This window comes from Salmo salar, chromosome 04 (assembly GCF_965601325.2).
Source record: "Salmo salar chromosome 04, fSalSal1, whole genome shotgun sequence".
Taxonomy (NCBI): Eukaryota; Metazoa; Chordata; class Actinopteri; order Salmoniformes; family Salmonidae; genus Salmo; species Salmo salar.
In genome coordinates this window covers 31698853-31721775 of record NC_138294.1, presented here as the reverse complement: position 1 = coordinate 31721775, position 22923 = coordinate 31698853, and the positions used below count along the sequence as shown (strand labels likewise).

The window sequence follows — 22923 nt, the reverse complement described above, 5'->3', positions numbered from 1 at the left end:
AATGGTCCACCACCCAAAGAACATCCAGCCAACTTGACTCAACTGTGGCAAGCATTGGAGTCAACATGAGCCAGCATCCCTGTGGAACGCTTTCGACGCTTGGTAGAGTCCATGCCCTGACGAATTGAGGCTGTTCTGAGGGCAAAAGGGGGAGGAGGCAGTGCAAGTGTAGTTCAATATTAAGGTGTTCCTAATGTTTGGTAAGTTAAATAGTTTGCTTCCAAAATATGGAATTTAAAATATTAAAAAGCAGCTTGTCTGCAGTTGACATGGTGTGGGCGTAACCCAACAGCAGAATGATGTGGGCGTGTTCCAATCATAAAAAAAATATTAACGCGAGTAGGCCACTGATTGGCCAGCTCATCCTTCTCAGGAGCAAATAGCAAGCATTTCTGAGGCGGGGTTGTGTTTCATTTTTTTTTCTTCTTCAATTTATCCTTTGGACACAAACCATATTTGTTCCAACCCTTTGGTGGTCAGTGCTTACTCAAAACAAACCTGTATAGAATGACTTACTTACTTGGAATCTAGTACACATTGCTTGTACACTTCAATCAACACAGTGAGCGTTGTCACACATTCTTAAAGTACCTGTAAAGTGGAAATCTCACTTTTAAAAGTTCATGTTCTGTTGACTCATACCCAGATAATGTTGTTGACTCATCCTATACTCTTCTTTGCGTGTACTTCATGGTCAAGTAGTCCTAGGAATGAGTATCATGTGAACATTACCAGATATGCGTGTTTATCTAGAACAAACCTATTTTGGGCTAAGTGTGTGTGTACGTGTCCATCCTCTGTGCGTGTGTGTACGTGTGTGCATGCGTGTGTCATGCCTCATCAATGAGCCAAATGTCTTTTTCACCTCTCTGCATTTTGGGGAGTAAAACACTTATATAGTCTGTTTTATTGTTTTATTGCCATTTTATAATGTTTGGGCCTTGTATGAGCAATCTTCTCACATAAAGACCATATGGGGAAAACGCTCTGAGTAGATGTCAATAATACACTTCTGTATACAAAACAGGACATAATAGCTAACATTAGCCTGGAATGATGAAGTGCAAAATGCTCTCCTATTCTAGCTGGAAGAATCCTTCAATTCAGCCTGTACCAGGCAGCAGGCTTCCTCCTCGCCCACCCCACTCATGCCCGGGTATGTCAGGGTGGCTGGGGTACTGGTGCCAGTCTAGCACCCAGTGTGCTACACTCAATGGGCCTTTGTGGACACTGCCATCCTTCCCTCCTGACCAACCCCCGCTGTCCATTCAGGGTGGTCACATCGCACGCCCACTCCCAGCCTGCCGTGCTCCGTCTCACAATGTGTCCCTGTCACGGGCGCCTCGTTGGCATGCAAAGGCCGTGGTGTTCGTCTGGAACGGGCGCGCTCCTTGACGCCTCTCACAGGATAAGGGAAATGAGGGATACAGGCTTGTGATAGGGTGGTGATGGCTGCTTCCTGTATCCGTTGGTAACTCATTCAAATCCTCTTATTATAGTCTGAGAAGATTCCTCACTACGGAAGCTAGTGAGAAATTCAATGACATCATCCCTTTAACGATGAGGTAAGATGAGATGAGATAAGATGGTCAACAAAAATAAGACCCTAAAGAAATTCTAAAAAAACACAATTGAGAGCATCCTGTCGGGCTGTATCACCGTCTGGTACGGCAATTGCACCGTCCGCAATCAGCCGCAGGGCTCTCCAGAGGGTGGTGCTGGTGCCGTCAGTGCAGTACCTCACCAGGGGAACACTGCCTGCCCTCCAGGACATCTACATCACCTGGTGTCACAGGAAGGCCAAGAAGATCATCAAGGACCTCAGCCACCCGAGCCACGGCCTGTTCACCCTGCTACCATCTAGAAGGCGAAGACAGTACAGGTGCATCCACCCTGTACCCTGCCTTGAAACGTAGACATTTTTCTTTTCTTTTTTGTTTTAAACCTTTTTTTAACTAGGCAAGTCAGTTAAGAACAAATTCTTATTTACAATGACGGCCTACCAAAAGGCAAAAGGCCTCTTTGCGAGGACAGTGGGCTGGGATTAAAAACAAAAAATGTAATAAAAATATAATACAAAACACACATCACGACAAGAGAGACACCACAACACTACATAAAGAGAGACCTAGGACAACAACACAGCATGGCAGCAACACAACAGTACAACGGGCAAGACGGTAGAGACAACAATACATCACGCGAAGCAGCCACAACTGTCAGTAAGAGTGTCCACAATTGAGTCTTTGAATGAAGAGATGGCGATAAATCTGTCCAGTTTGAGTGTTTGTTGTAGCTCGTTCCAGTCGCTAGCTGCAGTGAACTGAAAAGAGGAGCGACCCAGGGATGTGTGTGCTTTGGGGACCTTTAACAGAATGTGACTGGCAGAACGGGTGGTGTATGTGGAGGATGAGGGCTGCAGTAGATATCTCAGATAGGGGGGAGTGAGGCCTAAGAGGGTTTTATAAATAAGCATCAACCAGTGGGTCTTGCGACGGGTATACGGAGATGACCAGTTTATAGAGGAGTATGGAGTGCAGTGATGTGTCCTATAAGGAACATTGGTGGCAAATCTGATGGCCAAATGTTAAAGGACATCTAGCTGCTTGAGAGCACCCTTACCTGCCGATCTATAGATTACGTCTCCGTAATCTAGCATGGGTAAAATGGTCCTGAATCAGGGTTAGTTTGGCAGCTGGGGTGAAAGAGGAGTGATTACAATGGAGGAAACCAAGTCTAGATTTAACCTTAGACTGCAGCTTGGATATGTGCTGAGAAGGACAGTGCACCATCTAGCCATACTCCCAAGTACTTGTATGAGGTGACTACCTCAAGCTCTAAACCCTCAGAGTTAGTAATCACACCTGTGGAGAGAGGGGCATTCTTCTTACCAAACCACATGACCTTTGTTTTGGAGGTGTTCAGAACAAGGTTAAGGGCAGAGAAAGCTTGTTCGACACTAAGAAAGCTTTGTTGTAGAGCGTTTAGCACAAAATCCGGGGAGGGGCCAGCTGAGTATAGGACAGTATCATCTGCATATAAATGGATGAGAGAGCCTCCTACTGCCTGAGCTATGTTGTTGATGTAAATTCAGAAGAGCGTGGGGCCTAGGATCAAACCTTGGAGTACTCCCTTGGTGACAGGCAGTGGCTGAGACAGCAGATGTTCTGACTTTATACACTGCACTCTTTGAGAGAGGCAGTTAGCAAACCAGGCCAAAGACCCCTCAGAGACACCAATACTCCTTAGCCGGCCCACAAGAATGGAATGGTCTGCCGTATCAAAAGTTGGCCAAGTCAATAAAAATAGCAGCACAACATTGCTTAGAATCAAGGGCAATGAGGACCTTTAAGGTTGCAGTGACACATCCACTGGCTTCCTGAGCGGAAGCCAGATTGCATACCCGAGAGAATACTATAGACATCAAGAAAGCCAGTCAGTTGATTATTAATTATTTTCCAATACTTTTCATAAACAGGACAAAATAGAAATGGGCCTATAACAATTAGGATCAGCTTGATCTCCCGCTTTAAATAAAGGATGCACTGTGTCTGCCTTCCAAGTAATGGGAACCTCCCCAGAGAGGAGAGACAGGTTAAAAAGGTCATCGATAGACTTGGCGATGATAAGGGCAGCAAGCTTAAAGAAGAAAGGGTCTAAACCATCTGACCCAGATGTTTTTTTGGGGTCAAGTTTAAGGAGCTCCTTCAGTACCTCGGACTCAGTGACTGCCTGCAGGGAGAAACTTTGTAGTGGGGCAGGGGAAAAAGAGGGAGAAGCATCGGGTTAGTCACATTAGAAGGGGTGGGAGATGAGGAAATGTTGGACGGGCAAGGAGGCATGTCTGAGTCAAATAGGAATCCTGACTTAATGAAGTGGTGACTAAAGAGCTCAGCCATGTGCTCCTTGTCAGTAACAACCACATCATCAACATTAAGGGACATGGGCAGCTGTGAGGAGAAGGGTTTATTCTCCAGGTCTTTAACCATTTTCCAGAACTTGTTGGGGTTAGATCCACAGAGAGAGAACTGCTCCTTAAAGTAACTAACTTTGGCCTTCCAGATAGCCTGAGTGCACTTATTTCTCATTTGCTTGAACGAGAGCCTGAGTGTGTGTGTGTCGAGCCTTTCGCCAAATGGAATTCTTGAGGTGGGGTAACTGCAAGATCACAGTCGAACCAGGGGGTAGAACCTGTTTTTAATTCTTATTTTCTTTATGGGGGCGTGTCTGTTAACAATACCACTGAAAATATAAAAAAAGAATGTCCAGGCGTCTTCGACAGAGGGGATCAAGCTGATTCTATACCATTTTACAGAGGCCAGGTTATGAAGGAAGGTTTACTCATTAAAGTTTTTTAGCAAGCATCTATGACAAATCAGGAGAGGTCGTTTCACTGAGCAGCCATTACGAACACAGGCTGTAAAACAGTGATCACTAACGTCATTACAGAAAACACCAGACTGATACATATCAGGATTATTTGTGAGGATAACATCAAGGAGAGTAGCCTTTTCTGGGTGTTTGGAGTCATACCTGGTCACTGTTACTAGCTGGCTATCACCCTGTACTCTACACTGCACCTTAGAGACTGCTGCCCTATGTACATAGTCACTGAACACTGGTCACTTTAATAATGTTTACATACCCTTTTACCCACTTCATATGTATATACTGTATTCTAGTCAAGGATCATCCTATAAATATACTGCTGTACACACCTTTTCTATTCATATACTGTCCATACTGTCTACACACACCATTATATTAATATATACATACATACACACACCCACACATACACACACATACAGTGCATTTGCAAAGTATTCAGTATTCCCTTTGACTTTTTCCACATTTTGTTACATTACAGCCTTAATTTAAAATTGATTAATTTGTTTTACTTCCTCATCAATCTAAATGCAATACCCCATAATGACAAAGCAAAAACAGGTTTTTAGAAATTTGTGCAAATGTATTTAAAAAAAAACTTGACTTAGTACTTTGTTGAAGCACCTTTAGCATCGATTACAACCTCAAGTCTTCTTGAGTTCGACGCTACAAGCTTGGCACACCTGTATTTAGGATGTTTCTTCCATTCATCTCTGCAGATCCTCTCAAGCTCTGTCACTGCACAGCTATTTTCAGGTTTCTCTAGAGATGTTCGATCGGGTTGAAGTCCCGGCTCTGGCTGGGCCACTCAAGGACATTAAGAAACTTGATGACGAAGCCACTCCTGCATTGTCTTGGCTGTGTGCTTAGGAGGTGAAACTTCGCCCCAGTCTGAGGTCCTGATCACTCTGGAGCAGGTTTTCATCAAGGATCTCTCTGTACTTTGCTCCGTTCATTTTTCTCTCGATCCTGACTAGTCTCCCAGTCCCTACCACTGAAAAACATCCCCACATCATGATGCTGCCACCACCATGCTTCACCGTAGGGATGGTGCAAGTTTTCCTCCAGGCGTGACGATTGGCTTTCAGGCCAAAGAGTTCAATCTTAGTTTCATCAGAGCAGAGAATCTTGTTTCTCATGGTCTGAGAGTCCCTTCAGCGGCTTTTGGCAAACTCCAAGCGGGCTGTCATGTGGCTTTTACTGAGGAGTGGCTTCCGTCTGGCCACTCTACCATAAAAGCATGATTGGTGGAGTGCTGCAGAGATGGTTGTCCTTCTGGAAGGTTCTCCCATCTCCACAGAGGAGCCCCGGAGCTCTGTCAGACTGACCATCGGGTTCTTGGTCACCTCCCTGACCAACGCCCTTCTCCCCCGATTGCTCAGTTTGGCTGGGTGACCAGCTCTAGGAGGAAACTTGGTGGTTCCAAACTTCTACCTTGTAAGAATGATGGAGGCCTTCAATGCTGCATACATTTTTGGTACCCTTCCCCAGATCTGTGCCTGGATACCATCCTGTCTCGGAGCTCAACGGACAATTCCTTCGACGTCATGGCTTCGTTTTTGCTCTGACATGCACTGTCAACTGTGGGACCTTATATAGACAGGTGTGTGCCTTTCCAAATCATGTCCAATTCATTGAATTTACCACAGGTGGATTCCAATCAAGTTATAGAAACATCTCAAGGATGATCAATGGAAACAGGATGCACCTGAGCTCAATTTCAAGTCTCATAGCAAAGGTCTGAATACTTATATAAATAAGCTATTTCAGTTTTTTATTTTTTAAACTTTTAAAACCCTGTTTTCACTTTGCCATTATGGGGTATTGTGTGTAGATTGATGAGAAAAAAATACAATTTAATCAATTTTAGAATAAGGCTGTAATGTAAAAAAATTGGAAAAAGTCAATGGGTCTGAATACTTTCCGAAGGCACTGTCTATATACACTACCTTTCAAAAGTTTGGGGTCACTTAGAGATGTCCTTGTTTTTGAAAGAATATTTTAAAAATTGCCCATTTTAAAATAACATCAAATTGATCAGAAATACAGTGTAGACATTGTTAATGTTGTAAATGGCTATTGTTGCTGGAAACTGCAGATTTTTTTAAATGGAGTATCTACAGTTGAAGTCGGAAGTTTACATACACCTTAGTCAAATACATTTAAACTCAGTTTTTCACAATTCCTGACATTTAATCCTAGTAAAAATTCCCTGTCTTAGGTCAGTTAGGATCACCACTTTTTTTTAAGAATGTGAAATGTCAGAATAATAGTAGAGAGAATTATTTATTTCAGATTTTATTTCTTTCATCACATTCCCAGTGGGTCAGAAGTTTACATACACTCAATTAGTATTTGGTAGCATTACCTTTAAATTGCTTAACTTGGGTCAAACGTCTCGGGTAGCCTTCCACAAGCTTCCCACAATAAGTTGGTTGAATTTTGGCCCATTCCTCCTGACAGAGGTGGTGTAACTGAGTCAGGATTGTAGGCCTCCTTGGTCGCACACGCTTTTTCAGTTCTGCCCACAGATTTTCTATGGGATTGAGGTCAGGGCTTTGTGATGGCCACTCCAATACCTTGACTTTGTCGTCCTTAAGCCATTTTGCCACAACTTTGGAAGTATGCTTGGGGTCATTGTCCATTTGGAAGACCCATTTGCGACCAAGCTTTAACTTCCTGACTGATGTCTTGTGATGTTTCTTCAATATATCCACATCATTTCCCCTCCTCATGATGCCATTTATTTTGTGAAGTGCACCAGTCCCTCCTGCAGCAAAGCACCCCCACAACATGACGCTGCCACCCTGTGCTTCATGGTTGGGATGTTGCGCTTCGGCTTGCAAGCCTCCCCCTTTTTCCTCCAAACATAACAATGGTCATTATGGCCAAACAGTTCAATTTTTGTTTCGTCAGACCAGAGGACATTCCTCCAAAAAGTGCGATCTTTGTACCCATGTGGAGTTGCAAACCGTAGTCTGGCTTTTTTATGGCAGTTTTGGAGCAGTGGCTTCTTCCTTGCTGAGCGGCCTTTCAGGTTATGTCAATATAGGACTCGTTTTACTGTGGATATAGATACTTTTGTACCTGTTTCCTCCAGCATCTTCACAAGATCCTTTGCTGTTGTTCTGGGATTGATTTGCACTTTTCATCTCTAGGAGACAGAACGCATCTCCTTCCTGAGCGGTATGACGGCTGTGTGGTCCCATGGTGTTTATACTTGCGTACTATTGTTTGCACAGATGAACGTGGTACCTTCAGGCATTTGGAAATTGCTCCCAAGGATGAACCAGACTTGTGGAGGTCTACAATTTTTTTCTGAGGTCTTGGCTGATTTCTTTTGATTTTCCCATGATGTCAAGCAAAGAGGCACTGAGTTTGAAGGTAGGCCTTGAAATACATCTACAGGCTCACCTCCAATTGACAGAAGCTTCTAAAGCCATGACATCATTTTCTAAGATGTTTAAAGGCACAGTCAACTTAGTGTATGTAAACTTCTGACCCACTGGAATTGTGATACAGTGAATTATAAGTGAAATAAACAATTGTTGGAGAAATGACTTGTGTCATGCACAAAGTAGATATACCAACCAAATTGCCAAAACTATAGTTTGTTAAAAAGGAATTTGTGGAGTGGTTGAAAAACAAGTTTTAATGACTCCAACTAAAGTGTATGTAAACTTCTGACTTCAGCTGTACATAGGTGTACGGAGGCCCATTATCAGCAACCATCACTCATGTGTTCCAACAGCACGTTATGTTAGTTAATCCAAGTTTATCATTTTAAAAGGCTAATTGATGATTAGAAAACCCTTTTGAAATTATGTTAGCACAGCTGAAAACTGTTGTTCTGTTTAAAGAAGCAATAAAACTGGCCATCTTTAGACTAGTTGAGTATCTGGAGCATCAGCATTTGTGGGTTCAATTACAGGCTCAAAATGGACAGAAACAAATAACTTTCTTCTGAAACTCGTCAGTCTATTCTTGTTCTGAGAAATGAAGGCTATTCCATGAGAGAAATTGGCAAGAAACTGAAGATCTCGTACAACACTGTGTACTACTCCCTTCACAGAACAGCGCAAACGGTCTCTAACCAGAATAGAAAGAGGAGTGGGAGGCCCCGGTGCACAACTGAGCAAGAGGACAAGTACATTAGAGTGTCAAGTTTGAGAAACAGATGCCTCACAAGTCCTCAACTGGCAGCGTCATTAAATAGTACCTGCAAAACACCAGTCTCAACGTCAACAGTAAAGAGGTGACTCCGGGATGCTGGCCTTCTGGGAAGAGTTACAAAGAAAAAGCCACATCTCAGACTGGCCAATAAATAGAAAATATTAAGATGGGCGAAGGAACACAGACAATGGACAGAGATACGCCCCATGTATGGAATGATCTGCAGACCCCAAACTTTTGAATGATAGTGTATATATTCCAGACTCTGACATTGTTCAATCTGGTATTTCTTAATTTCATTATTTAAATTGTTTGGGTTAGTGTGTATTGTTAGGTATTACTGCATTGTGTTTGCTTTTGGTCCAGTTTTAATGGACTAATCCTATTGATTATATAGGTGACACTTGACACGTGATCTAGTCTAATTCAGTTTGAGAGATGCTTTTTGTTGTTCTCGAATCTAGACTAGTCATCATCAGCAGACAGTGTTTGACTGTAGAGCAATATAAGGTTCTGACATCTTAACCACTATCTCAGCTCATTCACTGAGACAGATCCCAATGATGACATTGTTAATGTGCAGTCACTAAGTGGGTGACTAAATAAATAATATAGCTAAACTCAGAATCTCAACAGAATTATTTCTAGCCAAGTATGTTGCATCAACTTCTATAGGCATATAAATGTAAATAACAAACATCCTATGATCGATGATCTATAATAAAATAGTCTGCATGTGATTACATGCATGCAATAATACCATAATTTTTTATCACCATCATCATGTAAAAAAAATGTTCAATCCCGACGCCAGCCAGGCAGATGTGGAGTTCTCCCATATTTGATGCCAGCTCGGAATACACACATCAAACTAAGTGAGCAATGCATCAATTCTTCTGCCTCCCTCCCTCCCTCCCTCCTTCCTTCTAGAACACAGCAATCCCCGCGTATACACTGTACACGACTCTGTCTCCGTTAAACGGGCTAGGAGGAGGGACTACGAGCACTACGTGCTTGGAGAACCGTTCAAAAAATTGACCACGAGAATATTTTACACCTGGAAATCAATTTAGATAATCGTTTGAGGAGCAGTAGTTGCCTTTTTAATCGGTTTCATTTATCGTTATGTCCGCTTCTCAGTTTTGTGTCTGTTACAGTGTTGATAAATATTGCTACATCGCTAGCCAGCAAGCCAATATCGAGCAAACCATAGTCAACCACCAACATCGCGAGTTGAATGAAGACGCTTTGCATGGGCTGTAGCCTATCCCGTGTAGATAAGACAGTTGTGTAGCTAACATTACTGTAACTAGTTATCTGACGTGCAGAGTTTTTGTTTGTTTTATTGGCCTGATATTTCTCTCATTGGTATTGGTGAAGAAGAGACGAGCAGATATCGAGGACGGTATTGATTGGTAAGTGTCCTAATATTTGTGTTGCTTTGCAGCACCAAACGTGTCTGTATACAGGCTTGTATGTCAATAGGAGTGGTTGCAGTTGGGATATCGTTGTGAAAATCGAGCTAGTTTACTTGTTTATCTGATGTATAAATTATAGGGATTCAACCTAAACCATTGTTTCATCGATTTTTTTGTGCAAATACGCCCCCCTCCGCGCTCCCTTTTTCAGCTGACGATGGACAAGCAAAATGCATTTAGGCCCATTATCATCAGCTGTGCTTTAGCCTACCTCTCGTTGGCTAATATTGGATCATGTTTTCATAATAACATAGTAAAACGTGAAACTATTGTCAATATTGTATAAGTCGATACAATCGACGTTGTTGATAAGCAAGTGTAATACTCGTTAGGCCTAGCTCGTGCTGTGGGAATCAGTTGCTCGTGATAAACTGCTTGTTCAATCATTTGCATAGCAGACTGATTTGCGAATTGTGCATTTTCTATGTAGTTTCACTTTTAAAACCCATTGGCTCTTGGTTCAGCAAAACCTGAAAGTGAAGTTACTATGTTTGCACACACGATAGATAGAATGTTCTAGACTTGCTCCTATTCGAAGTGCTGTTGGCTGGCTTCGTGCTTTGGCCATGCATGTGCTTAGTAAAGTGCTAACGTTATATGAACAAACTAGTACCGCCAGACAACACTATAACCAATAGCGAAATCATGTTCTTCCCTCTTGACGTAGGCTAAGTAGTTGCACATAATTGCTTATCATTACAGGGTTGGTGTCATCAGTGGATGGGAAGAAAAGGTTTAGGTAATGCATTAACCCTTACCTGCCCAGCAGACTGCTGTTAAGTTTGAGGCTCGCCATTAGCTACCCCACATGCAGCATCTGCTCTATAATGATGCTATAAACCTGCTATAGACCTCACTGGCTTCTGACTCCAGATGCTCTGCATATGTCATGCCATGTGCACACAGATAGTTGAATAGCTAAAGCCGTAAAGGCTTAACTCTGTATTCTCTGTGATTCAGACCCTCGCAGCAATTTCCATACCTTTATTCTTAGGTATACATTTCCACTGTAAACCAAGTGTACCAACAGTTTCGCAGTGCCCCCCCCCCCCCCCCCCCCCCGCCCCCCGCCTTCTTGGAAAGGCTATTAAGAAGTAATCTGGGACTTTTTATTGTGCACAATGTCCAAAGATGTCTTTTAGCCTTTTCTACATCTTGGCTGCTGAGGGACGAATGGACAATAGAAAGAACACCCACCCCTGGAGAGTCAGAGTGGCGGATCAACTGCATAATTTCTCTCAAGGAGCCCTCCACTTCAAATATTACATCAAAGGTGTCATGCTCATTAGGGCACAGAATGGAAAAAGGTTTGAAAACATTTTGCAACGGAAAATGAATGTGTTTCTCATTGGACAACTCCTGTTTCATTCCGTTTCCTTCTGTTTGCGCCTAATGAACATGACCAAGGACTCTTAAAGCCATAGGAAGGTGACGCCACCCAAATGCGTACCCCGTTTACCAAACCTGTCAATCACCGGAGTGGTACAGTAGATGACAGGCTTCATGCTGCGCTAGCTAATCCCAAACTACACAATTCTGCTGTTAGGAGCAGGGGTGAAAGTAAGGCGGTCCGGTAAATAAATAGTGGGGGTACGCCGTACCGGTAAAACGTGAGCCTATCAAAATGAATACAACATGCCTAAAGAACTATAGGCTGTTACACCACTTTAATATCACTGCATGTCTGCCGCATGAAACATGTGCGAATTGACTGGAAACTGGGGAGTATACGCTCCAAATTGCATTGTGGTTTGAGGAGAACACTTACATTTTGTCAAGGCGGAGATGAGTGGCTGAGACCGAGGCGCGCATGGACAACAGTGGATGGATGATGCATCCATTATGTTTTGTCTCTTTCCATTCATTAAATAGCGGGTGCACAGTGAACTGTTGGGGTTTGGATGCTGGAATTATTTTGAGTGAATGAATGATTGATTGTTTGACGATCAGATGAAAACATCATGACTGATTGTGTTTATGCCACATTAAAAGGCAAAGTCCATAAGGCTAGGGAAAGCTAAGTTATCCCTAAAGTAAATGTAATTAAATTGCCAAAATTATATAGTGTAATTACCTTACTCCTGTCCAGTGGTGGAAAAAGTACTCAATTGTTATACTTGAGTAAAAGTAAAGATACCTTCATAGAAAATTACTCAAGTAAAAGTGAAAGTCACCCAGTAAAATACTACTTGAGAAAAAGTCTAAAAGTATTTGGGTTTTAAATATACTTAAGTATCAAAAGTAAAAGGATAATAATTTCAAATTCCTTATATTAAGCAACCAGATAGCACCATTTTCTTGCCAAAAGGCCAGAATCTTTGGCAATGACATGGAGGGGTCGCGGCCGGCTGCAACACAGCCTAGGATCGAACCTGAGTCTGTAGTGACACCTCAAGCACTAAGATGCAGTGCCTTAGACTGCTGCGCCAGTTGAGAGGCCCGTTATAATTTTGTTTTTGGAATGGCGCCACTTGTGTGCACTTCCGGTAATACCCCATACCCCAGTGTTGTACATTTACATTTTAGTCATTTAGCAGACGCTCTTATCGAGAGCGACTTACAGTAGTGAATGCATACATTTCATACATTTTTTTTCCTCCGTACTGGAGAAAAAATTTACAGAAACGGTAGGACTAGGGCTGTCCCCAACAACAAAAAAATCTTGGTCGACCGGGAGTCGTCCTATTCTTTCGACCGATCGATTGGTCAAAATGTTTAAACGTATTTTTCCATATATAGACAGACACACCCTATGTGTTTGAATAAAATCAACTACATATGCACTGAGCTTGTTTGATACTTTAAGCACACTGTTTGATTTAAATAATTAAGACAGAAATGACTCAAGGAAGAGCCCGACGGTCACACTGTGTTAACAAAAATGGGAGTACCTGTGTGAGTTGTGCACGTTTTCTCGCTCACCTCACTACTGCGGTGAAAAGGCACCGCAGCACAGCAAGTGTTTATTGCGCTGTCCGTGTTGAAGCTGCAACAACATGTCAGCCGTTTAGTTTCTGATTGAGAAGTTCTGTTAACGAAGTCCCTAATTTCTTTACTTAAAACATCCCCTATTCCCTCACCCTTGCTCTCTTTATGTGAAACATGTAAGCATCGCATGCTTGTAACCAATAGGCCTGACCTATTGCCTGTCATAATCACATCAATAAATTGGTTATAACAAACTCCGAACACATAAGGTTGACAGCAAAATGGATGTGGAAGACGTGAAAAATAAACTTGAGCCTGTTCTAGTGTACCAGAGAGTCTGTACTAACGGGGGAAAAATATATAAAGCATTTTATTACAGCAGACTAAGAACAGTTGCATGCGTTCGTGAATTGCGGTTTCTTTATTGTTGAGGCTAATTCTTCAAAGCACCCTTTGTTATTTAATTTAAAAACGAAAATGCTTGATTGCATTTCAAATCATGAATGTTTCGTATTCTGTGTGACAGCATGAACGAACGAATGAATGAATGATTGATACTGTAGCCTATATATTGAAATACAAGCCTAAGTAAGTTACGGTACTAAGACTAAACAGGACGCCTTCTTAGGCCTACAGCTCGATGGTGGTTATACAAGCCTACTATACAAAGCCTACTAATGATGACAACATGACTTATTATAATGATGATAATAATAATAGTTGTAATAATAAGAAGGAGCTCAAGAAAAAGGGGGGTATAGGAACAAGAGCTGTGTGCATATTATGTGTGACAAACAGGTGCTGTTATTTTACCGTATGATTTTACTGCCTATTTGGAATAGTGTAAACAACACTAAATAAATTCTAAGTAATACCAGTCTGTTCTAACAAAAAAAATTGTAAAGCCTTTATTACAGCATAGCAAACATTAAAAACAGTGAAATTGCTTTGCCCAACATTTTGCTGTTGCATGAGGCTTGGTGCTCACGGAATCAGTAGGCTATTAAACAAACACTCAAACAGGAAACAGAAGCAAGATCGTTCTTATTTCTGTAGATATATATGGATGATTTATATGCCAGGCACATTTAACAGGTAGGCTATTGATTATATACCTAATTAAATTGGGGTCTCTTCCCTCCTCAATATTCTTAGACAATTAGGCTAAGGCAAGGGCTGTATCCTTGTCTCTGCTGCTGCTGCCGCCGCGTTGTTTTCAATCCCAATTTGCTGGTTAACTTTGCCATTATGCACATAGCAACATAGGGAAAGGTGCCAATTCCACGGTGCACTGAAGATTATGTTTCAGAACCGAGGACAGCGACCGTATCCAAGGTGGGAGAAATAATATTAGGTTTATTAGTGTTGCACCATTATTTTTTGGAGTCAGACAAGAGACTTATCAGAGTTGGTGCAGTATGCTGACAACTTATTAGGTACACCCATCTAGTACCAGATCGGACCCCCCTTCATCCCAATGCCGCTTTATTGGGTTGAGGTCTGGGGACTCCGCAGGCCACTCAAGTAAACTAAACTCGCTGTCATGTTCCAGGCAATGTCTTTCCACTCCTCAATTGACCAGTGATCATGTGCCCGCTGGAGCCGCCTCTTCTTGTTTTTAGCTGATAGGAGTGGGACCCGGTGTGGTCGTCTGCTGCAATAGCCCATCCGTGACAAGGATCGCCGAGTTGTGCATTCCAAGGTGCCGCTCTACACACCACTGTTGTACTGCGCCCTTATTTGCCTATTTGTGGCCCGCCTGTTAGCTTGCACGATTCTTGCCATTCTCCTTCGACGTCTCTCCTCAACGAGCTGTTTTCGCCCACAGGACTACCGCTGACTGGATGTTTTTTGCTTGTCACAGCATTCTCGGTAAATCGTGGACTGTCGTGCGTGAAAAGCCCAGGAGGGCGGCCGTTTGTGACAGACTGTGTCCAGTGTGCCTGGCACTGACGATCATACCATGCTCAAAGTCGCTTAGGTCACTCGTTTTGCCCATTGTAATGTTCGGTCGAACAGTAACTGGATGCCTGTCTGCCTGCTTTATATAGCAAGCCACGGCCACGTGACTCACTGTCTGTAGGGGTGATCCATTTTCGTGAACGGGGTGGTGTGCCTAATAAACTGCCAATAAAGCCAATAAAAAAGCAGGTGCCATTTAAGATCCCTTTTTTGAAACCGTAATATCAGCTGGTTATTATATCGTGGAAAACAATCTTCAAAAAGGTAGTAACCTCAGCAGTGGCACTTGCGTAGAAGCCTATGGCTGTGCAATGGCATAGCCTTGTTTTGTTTATTTAATGAGCCCTTATCACAGTCAAGACGCACCCAAACCATAATATAACATAATAAAATGGAACATTTGCCAGTGCGAAGTGATGTGCATCTCGTGTCTGGAACAGTTATTCTCAGTGATAATTTGAAACGGGGCTTAATTTGGCGAGTAGAGAGAGAAGAAGAAAAAAAATCAGGGTTACAAACCAAAATCGCTCATATTTTCGATGTACAGACAGACATTCAGTTGAGTTTATTCTGCCTGTTCTTTGCAAATTTCAAAATGGATGAACAATTCCACATTGAACACTGCATTGCAGGGAGATGAATTACCGCTGCAACGTCTGCTTGTTGATTAGGCCTATATTTAAGGATTCTGATGAAAATACGCTCTTTGACATGATCAAACTAATGTTTTTGTGTATTTACAGTGTGGAACCTGTCTATGTTTACGGGGGTTATAGCCTAGGTTAACCAATTAAAAATGTCACTAGCAGTTTGCAAAGTAGCCATTTTTTCATTCTTCAATCAACCAGGCCAATATTGAATTTGTGATAAAACTGTCGTGATTTGGCAAGGAATGTAGCTTGTGTATCCCATCAGTTAGATACGTTTTTATAGGCATTTCTGTAAGCCTAACGGGAGCTTGTGTGTGCACTCAGCACCCATGTGTGGGGGAAGCAGTCGGAATGCATTTGAGTGAATGAGACAAGGGGAATGGGAATTTAGGGATAAGAACTGTGTGATGCTTGGCTTGGTTTATTTTTTTGTTGTGCCCCGCAAATGTACAAATGGAACACTAGAGTCAAAGCAAGTTAACATTATCTTTTCACTTGCCTGTTCGGGCAGCCATGTAGCACATTCCACTTAATAGTTTTACAGTATAATAAAAAAAAATCTCTGGTTAAAGATCGAGCTTGACGTTACTCATTCTCATCCCTAATCTTGACTGTACCCAATTCAACGGAGTGTAGAAACAACAGACACAACATCTTTTACCTCAGTTGGGTAACTCCATTCTCCAGTCGTAAACAAGGAAGTTGGGCACCGGCTTAGTAACAGTGTTACCATTTAGCATCCTATCTGTCATTGTACACATGATGCACCGCTGTCATCACACAGATTTACGATTCCCTTTTTTGATGCAACCGAGCTTACTTAACGGTTAAGCAGCCACAGATGTGAGGCAGTCATCTCATAGGCCTTTTATAGCAGTCGGACACACGCACATCCCCTGGCTTGGCTTAGTGCTGGGTTGTATTGACCAATGAACTTGCAATAGTATTATGCCATGTGCCTCAGGATGTGACTTCTGTTCTGAGACAGTCTCTTGTCATAGGTCTGTCTTGTCAGGGCAGCAGGTAGCCTAGCGGTTAAGAGCGTTGGGCCAGTAACCGAAAGCCGACTAGGTGAAAAATCTGATGTGCCCCTGAGCCAGGCACTTAACCCTAAATTACTAAAATGTCAAATGTATTTCAGGAAGTACTAGCCTAAACTTAATTGACATGTTGGAATGTCATCTATGTGATGGAATTGTAGCGAGGAGGGCCCTTGGTGGGCAAGCACAAGCACAATTAGGGCCTAGGCTATAGGTCTACATCAAAACACTAATTTCCTCAGTGTTGACTTGTAGCCTAATCCTGATTAAGCCTAATTGATGGTTTGAATTATTCATTAATTTCCATTTTAGCTTTCTTAGGGCTCGCTTTCGTTGTCATTTGTGCCAGGCAGTGGCTTGCTATGTAAGCCAACATCTGGACGATGCTCAAGGACAAGGTGGTCAGGCCTTTGAGAGTGCTGCTGAGTCAGGGCTTTGCTTAATTTGACCTTGATTAATGTGTCATGTCCTATTCAGTCCCGTCTGTCCACCACGGGTAATCAATTAGGCATCTTTAGCCCACGGGTTTGGTGGTGTGAGCGAGCGTGCACATGTGCAACTATTCTTAGGTGTAGAGATGTTGATATTGATGCCATGTTTATATCCATTCTTGTCTCGCTCTTTGTATAGTAGGCGCTTGACTCTTCCGATCACATTAATGCTATACTATATGCAGAAGTTCAGCCAACAAAAGCATTGATATTGAGTCTTTGTGTTGTGTTGGATTTGTGTTTGGCTTTGCCAAGCGTTGCCAAGTTGTTGTCGGGCCCTGGTCTGACCATTCACGCATCACATGACCACAGGTTTTATTTAGCGACACTGGACAGGGCTCTTGTTTCTATCATCTCATTGAAATTAAATGAAAGTAGACCATTAGCAAAACATCTACATACTGTGTTGTGTTTACTGAATCTGACCCACATGATTTGGTCAATTTATATCCCCAAACGTAAGCCTATGTCTAAGAACTAGCATAGTAGGCTAATTGGGATGAAAAGTAGCCCACCTTCAGGCTAAAAGTTAGAACATGTTCAACTATAGCCGAAAGGTCTGGGTGACCGTTTAAACTCCATTTAGAAACATAGGAGAGTTTGATCCCCTGGCTTTGAATGAGTCACCCAATAGTCAGTCAATTATTATGTGTGTGTATGCAGGTGGGCAGATGCCCAAACAGGACGTGTAAACCATGTGAATGGGGGTAAGGTGCGAAACCAGGGGCCTCCACCAAAAAGTAGGGCTGTTTAAAAATGGCCCATGTTTATGAGACGACACAGAGAGAGATGGGTAAGAAGAGAGTAATTCCTTCCTGAAAATGTAGGCCTAGTGCTGGATGGGAGGGGGGGAGGAGGAAGAGGAGGGGCTACTTGCGACAGCTGCGCGTGTCAATTCCCAGCTTGTTTGTACCAGCTTGTGTTACTGTCTGAGCCCACCGAAGAAGAACGAGCAAAGTGAAAAGGAAGAGGGAGAGGTGGAGAGAAGTGTTTGACTGCTGGCCACAGGGCGTGTGAGAAAAATAAATGCAGAAAGGTATGAAAAACGCCTTATTTTCATTTTTGAAGTAGACAAATATGGGCCCTATGGCTCTATCTCTTGTCATTATTGGTTTCTCACAAAACTACAGATATAGAAAGCCTGTTGTGGCTAATAATTGGCATAATGCTACGACCAATGTCAGTCATGAAGGTGGGTTCTAAGCCTTTTTTTGCATCTCGCCTGCCTCTAATAAAGTCACTACCAATGTTGGTCATGCAGCCAGGTCAGTGTCCCACATCAAGACATGCAGCCAGTGTCCCACCTCAAGATGGGCCTCAGTCTCTTGCCCATCTGTCTCTAAAGCCATTGAATCTGAGTCGGTGAGGCTGATCCCACAGCACAGCCCCAGATCAGCCCTCAGGGTAAAGGGGATTAATTAGCCGCAGGAGCAACACCGTTTCCCTGGGTCAGGGGTTAGAAGATTGATCCTGCTGCCCGGCTCACACGCAGGGCAGCAGTCTTCCATGCAGTTCTGGTCCCGTATTCATAAAGCATCTCAGAGTAGGAGTGCTGAACTAGGAATAATTTTGCCTTCCATTTTAATGAATTGGACCTGGTCCTGGGCCCTAGTGATAGTTTCATATTGGGATATTATTTTTGATGTATCATTTTGCCAATAGTGCAACATGTTTGCGGTAGTTGGCTGTACCTGCACCAGAACGCAGTATTTTTCCTCTAACTTTATCTCAATCTTTTTTTTTAAAAGGGAGCCAATTTGTTTTCAGCATTTATTTCCATGAATAATCAAAGCTTGTTTTCACATGGCTCTCTCTTGTCCCTCTGCAGCAGACATATGGTGAGCAAAATGTTTGGAACATCGAATCGCAATAAGAACACAGTATTGAATCGCAATACATATCGTATCAGCACCAAAGTATCATGATAATATCATATCTTTAGGTCCCTGGCAATTCCCAGCCCTAAAGGGTCCTGATCCTAGATCAGCACTCCTAATTTGAGACGCTCAAGAAGGATCCTGAAGAACACAGTACAGTGGTCTATGGTTTCAACAGCCTCTGTTCTGTTGTTGTAAGGTTTCTTCTAAAAGTCACTCTAGCAATGTTTTTCCAAAACCAACTGACCGTTGCTATCTCTAAGAATGCATTGGTCTGTTTATGTGACCTACTTGGAATATTCCCTGGTTTAATTCTGGGAATTGAGGCATCTGCCCTCAGTATCCTGACATCTGTTACCAAATGAGACAATGACAAAATGTCTGTGTTCCATTGATTCAGTGCCATCTATTAAAGATGGGCTATAGAACAGTAGCATAATCTTAGACATAGGCCTATGTTATTGTGAATGCTGGCTTTGGATACAGTGCAATTAAAAACACAATCCTTGGATAGCTTTTCAGAATTCACAGATAAATTGGTCCACATGGAAAACTAAAGGCATAGAAACCGTAAAGGACTTGGTAATGGGAAATAAAGTTATTTCCATGGCAGAATTAAAAAGCAATTTTGGACTGACCAATGTTGATATTTTCGAATACATGCAACTTGAAAGTTTAATATCAAGAAATGTAGATTTGAAATCTTTTGGACATCAGCGCAATCTTGAGGGAATCCTTTCTGTGTCACGCCCTGATGTGTTTCACCTGTCTTTGTGATTGTCTCCACCCACCTCCAGGTGTCTCCTGTTTTCCCCATTAGTCCCCGGTGTATTTATCCCTGTGTTTCCTGTCTCTCTGCCAGCTTGTCTTGTTTTGCCAAGTCAACCAGTGTTTCTCCTAGCTCCTATTTTTCTCAGTCTGTTTTTTCCTAGCCCTCCTGGTTTTGACCTTTGCCTGTCCTGACTCCGTATCCGCCTGCCTGACCACTCTGCCTGTTCAGACCTCGAGCCTGCCTATCCCCTGGTACTGTTTGGACTCTGACCTGGTTTATGAAGTCTCGCCTGTCCCCGACCTGCCTTTTGCCTACCCCGTTTGGTATAATACATATCGGAGCTCAACCATCTGCCTCCTGTGTCTGCATTTGGGTCTCGCCTTATGCCCTTATAATCTGAGTCAGAAAAGGATATTCATATGATAGGTAAGATATATAAAACCTTGCGGAGAGCCTATCCAACTGACAATCTCTTAGAAAAATGTATAAACTATTGGAACAAGACTTAAAATAACTGATATTGGCACAAGATGGAGGGAAAGTTGGAACATAACTAATGAAATGAGTTAGCGAATGCTTAATCCAGTATAAACTAATGTATAGAATTTATTACTAGACAATTCACAAATCTACAGCACAAAAGCATGCCATGTCGTTATAGTTAGAAAGTTGGCAGTCGGAAGTATGTACATTTGGGCCTACTTTTAGTCTGTCTGCATATTTCAAGCCATGGCATATGAGGGAGCAGTGAGATACCCGGGTTGGACGATACTTTTCTTGTCAATCATCTTGGAAAGCGGGCGTGGCAATGGGCACAGTCGGCACGGCTGAATTTGAGGCCCCCTATCTTGATGGTGTAGAGACATTTTTTTTCCCCCGCCCATTTCCTGTAATTCTGATACTTTCTCCATGGAGCTGAGCTTTTTGCAGTTTTAAAGCAAATTTCCTGCAATTCTATGCATTTAGCCATGGCTATAATGGTGTGCGATTTTGCTCAAACATAATAACAACCGATTATGATTTTTCAACGCCGATACCAATTATTGGAGGGCCGGAAAAGCCGATACCGATTAATCGGCCGATTTATTATTATGATTTTTTAAAATATATATATATATACACACAGCTCTGAAGTGACAACGATACTGAAGAGTCTGCTTAGGAGACAAATACTCTCAACTGTTTGAATAACAAAAATAGAGTTTAAGTTACCTGTGATGAATGCTGAAAACAAAAACTGTAATTTCTATATGCAGGAAATCCTATTTTAATAATGGGCATGGTAAGAATTGACTACAAAAGTGCGAGTCATAATTCCCATGACACCTTCTAGCAAAATCTGAAAAGCGGTTCCTTCATTTATTCCATAGGATATTTGTAGATTAACTTAAAATAAGGTCTAGGCTTACACCACCTTGCCAATTTTATAACTGTGTAGATATCCATAGGATATAACTCTGATCAATTATAAGCGAAGTAATTTTTTTTGAAGAGTGGATTTATGAAAATATGTTGACAAACGTTACCTTGTGAGATTTACACGGGTATCAAAACGCCGAGGCGGTTTAAGCACAAAACACAGACCTTATTTGAAGTAGATCAAGACATTCTCTATGGAAGACATGAACGGTAAAATAACGAAGGAACCCCTTTCAAGTTCAGCCACAAGTTATTACAGGAATTATGACGCGTCGACTATTTCTCTCTAAACCATATACCTTTGATTATTACGAGCCTGCTGCTGCCTACCACCGCTCAGACTGCTCTATCAAATATCAAATCATAGACTTAACTATAATATAATAAACCTTAGGTCATTAATATGGTCAAATCCGGAAACTATCATCTCGAAAACATTATTCTTTCAGTGACATACGGAACCGTTCCGTATTTTATCTAACGGGTGGCATCCATAAGTCTAAATATTCCTGTTACATCGCACAACCTACAATGTTATTTAATAGTTCCGTAAAATTCTGGCAAATTAGTTCGCAATGAGCCAGATTCTGTATACCCTGATTCTGCGTGCAACGAACGCAAGAGAACTGACACAATTTCACCTGGTTAATATTGCCTGCTAACCTGGATTTCTTTTAGCTAAATATGCAGGCTTAAAATTATATACTTCTGTGTATTGATTTTAAGAAAGGCATTGATGTTTATGGTTAGGTACAGTCTTGCAACGATTGTGCATTTTTTCGCAAATACGCTTTTGTTAAATCATCCCCGTTTGGCGAAGTCAATAGTCTTCACAGTTCGCAACAAGCCAGGCGGCCCAAACTGCTGCATATACCCTGACTCTGTTTGCAAGAGAAGTGACACATTTTCCCTAGTTAAAAGAAATTCATGTTAGCAGGCAATATTAACTAAATATGCAGGTTTAAAAATATATACTTGTGTATTGATTTTAAGAAAGACATTGATGTTTATGGTTAGGTACACGTCGGAGCAAAGACAGTCCTTTTTCGCGAATGCGCACCACATCGATTATATGCAAAGCAGGACAGGCTAGATAAACTAGTAATATCATCAACCATGTGTAGTTAACTAGTGTTTATGATTGATTGATTGTTTTTTTATAAGATAAGTTTAATGCCAGCTAGCAACTTACCTTGGCAATGTAAAGCAGGTGGTTAGAGCGTTGGGCTAGTTAACGTAAGGTTGCATCCCCAAGCTGACAAGGTAAAAATCTGTCGTTCTGCCCCTGAACAAGGCAGTTAACCCATCGTTCCTAGGCCGTCATTGAAAATAAGAATGTGTTCTTAACTGAGTTAAATAAAGGTAAAAAAAGAATACAAAATAATCGGCAAATCGGTGGCCAAAAATACCGATTACCGATTGTTATGAAAACTTGAAATCGGCCCTAATTAATCGGCCATTCCGATTAATCGGTCGACCTCTAAACAAAACCAATACTGCTAAATTCATTGTTTTTGTCATTTTCAATTCTCCCTGACTGTCTAGTTTTTATTTTTCAAAGATTATATTATAAAAACTAAAATATATAGATCCATCATTGTTTCTACATACTTTATCTGGTTTTAGTCATTTAAGTTTACACCGTGATTTAATATAATTCTTTTTTAATACAGCGGCCCGAAAAAACGCAAAGTATTTCAATGGCAGAAACATCCCTGAGGTTGACCTTGTTCACTCTTATCAA

The 22923-nt window shown here is 41.9% G+C and overlaps 1 protein-coding gene across 2 annotated transcripts in view; it reads left to right on the top strand.

Moving 5' to 3' along the window:
- The first annotated feature begins 9519 nt into the window (after positions 1-9519).
- Positions 9520-22923, top strand: part of rnf24 (ring finger protein 24) — a 56602-nt gene continuing 43198 nt past the window's right edge. Inside the window, exon 1 of one of the 2 annotated variants that reach the window (XM_014195618.3) lies at positions 9520-9977. The gene's annotated coding sequence lies outside the window, so the exon portion shown is untranslated. Of the gene's footprint in view, positions 9978-17940; positions 18148-22923 lie in introns of those variants that run through there. The other variant, XM_014195619.3, reaches the window with a different exon arrangement.